This window comes from Phalaenopsis equestris, unplaced genomic scaffold (assembly GCF_001263595.1).
Source record: "Phalaenopsis equestris unplaced genomic scaffold, ASM126359v1 Scaffold000878, whole genome shotgun sequence".
NCBI classification, from domain to species: Eukaryota; Viridiplantae; Streptophyta; class Magnoliopsida; order Asparagales; family Orchidaceae; genus Phalaenopsis; species Phalaenopsis equestris.
In genome coordinates, this window is record NW_018165318.1 from 399,493 (window position 1) to 407,364 (window position 7,872).

Below are 7,872 nucleotides of genomic sequence, written 5' to 3' on the forward strand. Positions count from 1 at the left end.
GGATCCACAATATATATATATATAACTTCTATTTCAAAAACCTCTAAAGAGAATTATTCATTCTTAATTATTTTAAATTTCTCTTAAAAAAATAATTCTCATTTCGTACATCAATTACCTCTATTTTGTACGGACTCCAAAAATTTGTGCCCCAATATCCCTTAAAGATTTAATGAGTTTTATATGAGGTTTTTGGTCAAATTTTTTGAAGGCAGACTATATTGCAAATAAAGCAATGCTTAGAGATTTTAAACTCACTTTGTTAGGATTATTTGATATGAGGTTTAAGGTTTCCCATTAAAATAAGTCCTTATTGTTAAATACCTCTTCTAAAAATGAGATAACACTTTTGATTAAAGTTAGGCATTGAGTTGCTATTTATTCAATTAGAGTACCAACAAATTTGGGATTTAAACCATAGAAATTCAATTTTGAAAGCTTAAAAGCTTATTATGGGGGGAAGGAAGATGAACCCGACCAAGATCCCATAGTTTTGTCATCCTAGGTTATCATGGAATCTTGTTTACTTAATCAGAAAAGGTAGTCGACACAACCTGACTGAAGGATCATTGTCAACCACTATGGATTGCTTCGTCTAAGAGAATCTTGTACATAGACTTGTGGTGGATATTTATCTTAAGGAACTAATTTAACTCTCAATCATAACTAACAAAGGGATTCATGCCTATCAAAGTTGTCATTTGTTTTACGTCTCTAAAGGCATAAATTTATTGGGGAACATACAAGTTAAACTTGTGATCGTATATTTATGGACTTGACTTGTCAAATCAAGTGGATAGAAGACTCACGTTAAATACTTACCGACACAAAATGACTTGAGTGTGAATGTCATAATATATTTGACTTGAGATTGATTTTATATGATCTTAGGTTATTAACATTATATTTATCACCCTTAATAAATTCATATGAAGAGTGTTGGGTTTTTGAAGTTTTTACTTGACTTAGACTTGATTATGTTTAGATATTATATTATTATACATTTCTACCATACAATATGGCTAAAAGAAGTAAAAAAAAAAAGATTTTTATGCAAAAATAAGTGAATGATAAATTTCAAATAGCTTTATAGATTTTGACCTAATTATGACCTTGAAGAATCTAAAAAAAATATAAATTTATATTTATGAAATTTAAATGTCGTATCTTTTTAAAGTATAAGTACAATTTAATAAATTTATCATTTTTTTAAAGATATTTTATGAGATCAAGAATAACGAGAGCCCCATTTAAAAAATAATATGTGATTAGGCTCAGTCAAAGACTAACAAATCTTCGAATGTTTATTTGAGTGTTGCATTATTCAGAAGTCACCTCAATTTTATAATTTTCTTTTAATTTCTCAGAAACTCCTTTATATACATACTCTTTAAAGTCCTGAAAACTCTTATATTATCAATGGCGTATTCAAACATTACTTTGAGAAGCCAAAAAATTCTTTCTGGATTTGTATTCTATAAGAAATTTCTCCTTTTAGTTTTCAAAGCAACTATGAGAGTAGAGTAAGAAGGCTTCATTTATCCCAAAAAAAAATATAAAAACTATAAGTGTTGAATCCAAATTTGTCTTGTAATCATACCCAAAAAATAATGCGTATTGGTTATAGAAGAGAAGGATAAAATTTGGCAACATTTATTATTAGATAAAGAATAATTTATCCTAATAGTTTATAACACACGTAAGTTAGAATTAACAAATTCATTACTCATCTCACATATTTATTATTAGATATATTAAATGACACATGATTTTTTATGAAGTCATAGACACATGATTGAAACAATGGAGTAATAGATTAGAGTTTAATAGATCTTGGTTGGGAGCACATGCGTATCATGAAAATTTGATGAAATTTATGATGTGAATGACTTCATTTTTAATACAAGATCCCAGTCAAATGAGAAAAACAAGACCTATAATTTTAAGGTTTGTGTTAAAGCACACAATAAATCAAATGACAATGTAGATTACTATGGTATTCTCGAAGAAGTTGTTGAAATAACATATCCTAAATCTTTTTAAAGAAGTATTGGTCGCACTCAAACTGAGTGACGGGCGCTCCTACGCCTGTATAGACCCACCCTCTCAATTCCACTGCAGCGCTTGGTGCTCCTGTGCCAGGTCAAGGGGCACTTTTGCGCCCTTCCTGAGCATTGTTCCTGAGAGTTTGACACTAAAGCGCCATGCATTGGGGAGTCTAAGTGCCCTCCCCTCTCAATTCAGGCACTAAGGTGCTGCAAAGGAGGTTGCTTGGGCACCTCCAGCGTATGCACCCTGCTTCATTCTAAGAGTTCAAAGTTTCAGCACCACACTTCAAAAATCCAACATTGACGGTAATTATGACATTTCATTTTATGTGGCAATCTGAGGCTTCATATGGTGGTCAGGTGAGAGCTGATGGATTGAGGGAAGATCTGTAGATGAGCTAGGGATATAAGAGGAGAAGACAAACTAACATGGGGCTTTCTCTCATCTTCATCTTTGGAGTTATTTTCTTGATTTTTTTTTTCTTGAGCACGTGCAACCAAATTTGTAAGGGACAAAAGGAGAGATTGAAGATTGCTGAGGGAATAGGTAATGATAGAAGAGGAGAAACACAATTGCATTGCTTACATCATTGTGAAGGGTGAAAATTCTGGCTTTATATTCCTGATCTTTTTGTGAACTCTTTATTTATGCTTATTTTGATTACTTCGATAAGTAAACTTGTTCTTGTCATTGTTTCAAAGCATAAGTAGGAACACAAATCATTTTCTTTCTTGGTGTGGTGCATAAAATTTTTTGAGTTTGTGAGATGGAATTTTTTTTATATTGTGAAACTCAATCCTTACAATTGCAATTTACCTTTGACCAAGCCAATTGAAGTGTTAAAACACATTATGAACTTCTTAATTCAGTAGAATTCATAGCAGAACAATTATAATAAGGTTCACTAACTAGGAAAATAGGAACATTTCTTATATATTAGTGTTATCATTTGTGGAGATACTTGCTTTGTGGGGATTTCACCAGATTTAGGAAACTAAACTGGTTTATGACCCTAACATTCCTATTGCCTCCAGAAGGGGCTAAGGAAAATTTTTTTCTCTTGATAATCATCAATTGTAGTTCGCTCATAAACTCTAGGCTTTTAGGATCATAATCAGGGGATGGATTTTCTTTCGTTAGAGACGCCTCCAATCTTTAAATTAAGATATCTATTTTGTTAAAATTAGGCCTGGACACTTTAATAAAATTAATATTAATAAAAAAATTCCAGGTAGGTTCTAATTTTGTAGGCTAGAACTTTTTTTTATTTGGAATTTAATTTGCTCAATGTGGGATTGATACACTGAACTCGATTTCATTTACTACTAATATGCATGTTTAATTGCATGATTCGCCAGTGTGTCATTGCATTTGGTTTGTATCATTTCTTAGCTTTGATCAACTATTCAATAAGATTATGATGGTGTCGACATTCTTTCGTATTGTGTCCATGATCCTTGTGGTATGTGTAGTATTTCTTGGGGTCCCTAAGATAGCTCTCCATTTTTATAGTGGCACTTTTTTAAAGAGGTCTTTATTCTGGATGGCCTCTACTACTTTCACCATCAAAACTCTTAGTGAAGTGGGCCATGAAAGTTTGTGAATCGAGGGTTGTGGCCTTCTTTCATTTCATTGATTCATCCATCATGTGGGATTGTGGGATCAATCTTCATGTAATCTCCTTTATCTATGACCTGGCCCTCCGAGGAAAACCATGATTCCTCTAAACGAGCCCTGATGGATCAATGAGGATTATGCCTTTACCTCCAACATTTTTCATGAGAGCTTCTCTTCAAGGGTACCAATCAGGCATTCATGTCTTAAAGGATGAGAAATTATGCTCTTTTATAGATATGTGATTATTAGCTAGTTATAAAAGCACAACCAATTTCCTAGGTCTTTGAAGGTCTAAGGTATAGCAGAATAAGTCCTCCCTAAGTCCTTGTGCAAGGTCAACTGGTGTGACTGTAGTTTTGAGTTACCAACTTCCAGCATTTCCTTTTGAAAGCGAATCATGAAAGAGTGTCCTTGGTGTAGTTGAAGGAGTGCTTGTGAGTTTCTCTTAAGATTTTGTGCATTGAAACATTGAGCTATGAATATTCTTTTAAAGTATGTGAAAGATGTGATCACCCTTAATCATAGGTTGTTGAACCATCGAAGGGTCGACTCTCTAATTCTGTGAGGAATAGACGGCTCTTAAGTACGTCATTGTTCCTTAGTAGTCAAACTGCCAGTTCGAAGGAGGTAATATTATCGGCCAGGTTCGATCATCCTTGATAGTGTTCTAATGTCAGAATTTTGAAGTGTGAGTGGTGTGGCTTGAGATTTGTCGAGAGAAAGCGTTCTCGGGTTGAACGGGTTCTCGTGCTTCCATGTGCTTAATGTGATGGTCGAGCGGTGTGTAACCCACACTATCAGTGTAGTGTGTGTCTTGCTCTAGTTCGAGGGCAGAAGGGATCCTAATGACATTCAGAGCGGCTACCCTTCATAGAAGATGAGAATTCGTCGGTCGTGGCATTTGCATCCTTTCTGGGGCGATTGTGATTTTGATTACCTCCATCATTTTCTCTTTGTTCTTTGATCTGACGAGTTACAAATTCACGAGTGCAGTCATGTTTTCGGACGCTTCCCGAGATTGGGCTCTTCTCCACGAGTCACTTCTCTTCTTGTTTGTGACATGATTCCATGCTCACCACTCCGTCGGGGCGTTGAACTCAGATTTTTCAATGAATCACCCTCAATATATAGAGCAAAAAAAAGGAGAGAGAGAGAGAGAGAGAGAGAGAGAGAGACTTAAGAGCCTTAGGAATACAATATCACTAATATATACGTGTTTCTACCATTTTTACATATTATTGTTCCTATATTTAAGTAGGTATAAGTTATATTGCAAAATGTCAATAATGCCTTTGAAATTCTCTATTGTTGTTTGGCTGCAGTAACTGTTATGATAACTATTACAATGGCCAAATATTTACTCTTCAGATTTCTACTTTGCTCGCTCTTAGCTTAGTGAGTTGTCCATCTTTCGATCAGCCTTTTCGGTTCGATCAACTCCATACCTATTGCTAGCTATTTGTGCTCATCGAGATTGATTCTTCCACACTTGTCACATCTAGGATCTCTCGGTTCGATTCACCTTCCGATGGCACATAATAATAATAGTAATAATAATAAATATGCGCGTGTATCCTGCTTCCACATGCCTAGAGTTGCGTATCATTGATTTCACATGTTGTATATTCATTAGGGGATCCACAAAACATTTTTGGCATTACAGTCTCATCGAAACAGATCTATATGCCTTCACATTTGTTATTCTGGTCCAACCATATTAAATTATGGACATTATAAATAGGTACACAAGAGAAATGAAAAACTTATGAAAGAAGCTTGTTCTTACAGAAGCTTTGTTGGTAGGGGGTGGTTTACCTAAGAACCGAGCAGAGACTTTCTTATTGTCTGACATAAAATACACAGATGATGTTGGCGAACAACTTATTATTATTATTATTATCCTTTGATAGTTAATGACTCATCTTAGAAAATTTCTACAGTATATATTGAATAGAAGATTACCGCTGGGCAATTACATGTAGACCACCCGAAACTTCCTTTTTACAGATCAACCACTCTTTCATCCATTATTCAAATTCTAGTTCAAATATCAAAATTCATGTGAAAAACCGCAAGTTATATATTTTTTTTTATCGAATTCTCAATAGTTTAATCATGGCACGCATAAATACATCAGTTCGGTTGTTCAAAGAAACTATCTTGGGTGGTTAATTTGTAAATATCGGTGGTCTGTATGTAATTATCCCTTCTAAAAAATAGCATGTACAAAGAATTTTATAATAAGAAAACGTTTTATTATATTGTAACTCTATTTGCTTAACCAAATTGAGCACTAATTAGAAGGGCAAATACAAATAAGGGGTGTGTGGCTGCATTTAGGATTTAGGTTAAGTAAGATTTAATAGATTCTGTAAATCCGGATTTATAAAATCCTATGTTGTTAAATCTATGAAGTTGTTTGATAAGATTTAACTTAAATCCATTTAAATCTATCTCTTGTGTTTGGTATTTTATTTATATTTAATTTTCTTATACATTGAATCCCTTAAATTCACCTAAGAATTGGATTTAATAAATTCAGAGAAATTTAGATTTAGCAAACTATCAGATTTATTTCAAGTTTTTTTTTTTTTTGTGTTTGGGTGAATTTAGAATTTTTAGATGAAAGATTTGAAAGTGGAAAACTCATGGGATTTAACCTAATTGAAATCATTTTGATAGTATATACCATTGAAGGGCAATATACATTAGAAGAGTTATGGATTATATAAAATGAGTTCAATGATGGAAGTTTAAGAATCTTGGAAACATCATAGTAGTCTTCAACATATTACTTTTGGTGTGCTCGATCATTTTTCTCTTAGATGAGTCAATAGAATAGGAGGCACCCAATATAGTTATAGACTGAATGCCATAGATTGGCTCTATTAGTAATTGTGTGCATCGATATTGTTGTTAATGGTAAGTAATGAAGTCAATATTAGATGTCAATATTATGGTTGACAACATATGTCGGTCTTATATGCAATGATGAAACAAATTGAAATTCTGTGAAGCACCAACGATACATGTAATTATAAGTGTCGTCTAAAATGATATACAAAATTCAATATGTGTCGATCCAATGAGGAACTAGCAAACTCTCAAATTCTGAAAAAGTTCTAGTTTACTAGTTATGAATCTTAGCCTGAAGGTACAAAGTCCTGTGAATTTTGAAAGCCAATAATCCTAATTTTTGAAAGATTAAAACTTACGCTAACAAGGTGAGAATTCAGCAAGCTTTTCTGACATTTGAAAAATTCTCCCTTGAATTGGTTCTGCATGCAGGAATTTAAGTTCGATTAGGTGATTCAAAACTATGGGAGACAATCAGAGCATTTCTTTTTCTTATCACCTCTTGGGCAACTAAGAAGTTTCATTAATTTAGATGTGTAATCTAGCAATTTGTACACATAAAAATGTGTCTGCACGAATCTTAAAGCAGATGGGCGATCCAGAAAGGAAGTACAACTGATCAAACAAAAGAATAAACGATAGTTTCTAGATAAATGGCGACAAAAATCCCTCGCCTAAACGATTGACAGAAGATGACAAACGGAAGTCATTCTGGACAGTTATCAGCCAACAGAACGATCAATGGGGAGCACTCATCCTTGCCATGAATCAATTGAATCAAGATCTGTCAGACGATAAGTGACCTTTATCTATCGAATGGGTCTCGGGTTTTATCATATGCAAATAATCTTGTAATTTATCAAAAAAACACCTGAAATGTTAATGATTAGGGGGCATACATGTATTTTCTTCATGTTGGGACCTAGGACTATAAATAGATGTCCATATCAGGAATAAAAGGGACACTTTCGACTGTTCTACTATTGATCATTCACACACACACACACACACACACACTCTCTCTCTCTCTCTCTCTCTTAATTGTTTTCTAATAGAATGATCCATTCCTTGAGTTTGTTTCTCGGACAATTTCGGATTCAACATCTTTGAAAGTGCGGTGAGCATGGAAACATGCCTTCAAGAACAACAATAAGGAGAGTCCAACTAGAGGAATGAAGTAGAAATAGAATGTACCTGAGTGTTCGTGAAAGAATTTGTTTAATAAGGGTTGCAAGACTTTTGAACCCACATCACAAACCAGATGTTAGGATAATTCTCTAGGGTCCTTAGGGCAGTCGCAGAAACAAATTGTATGTGTCGGATCACAAACGACTTGAAAGCCCCCCCCCC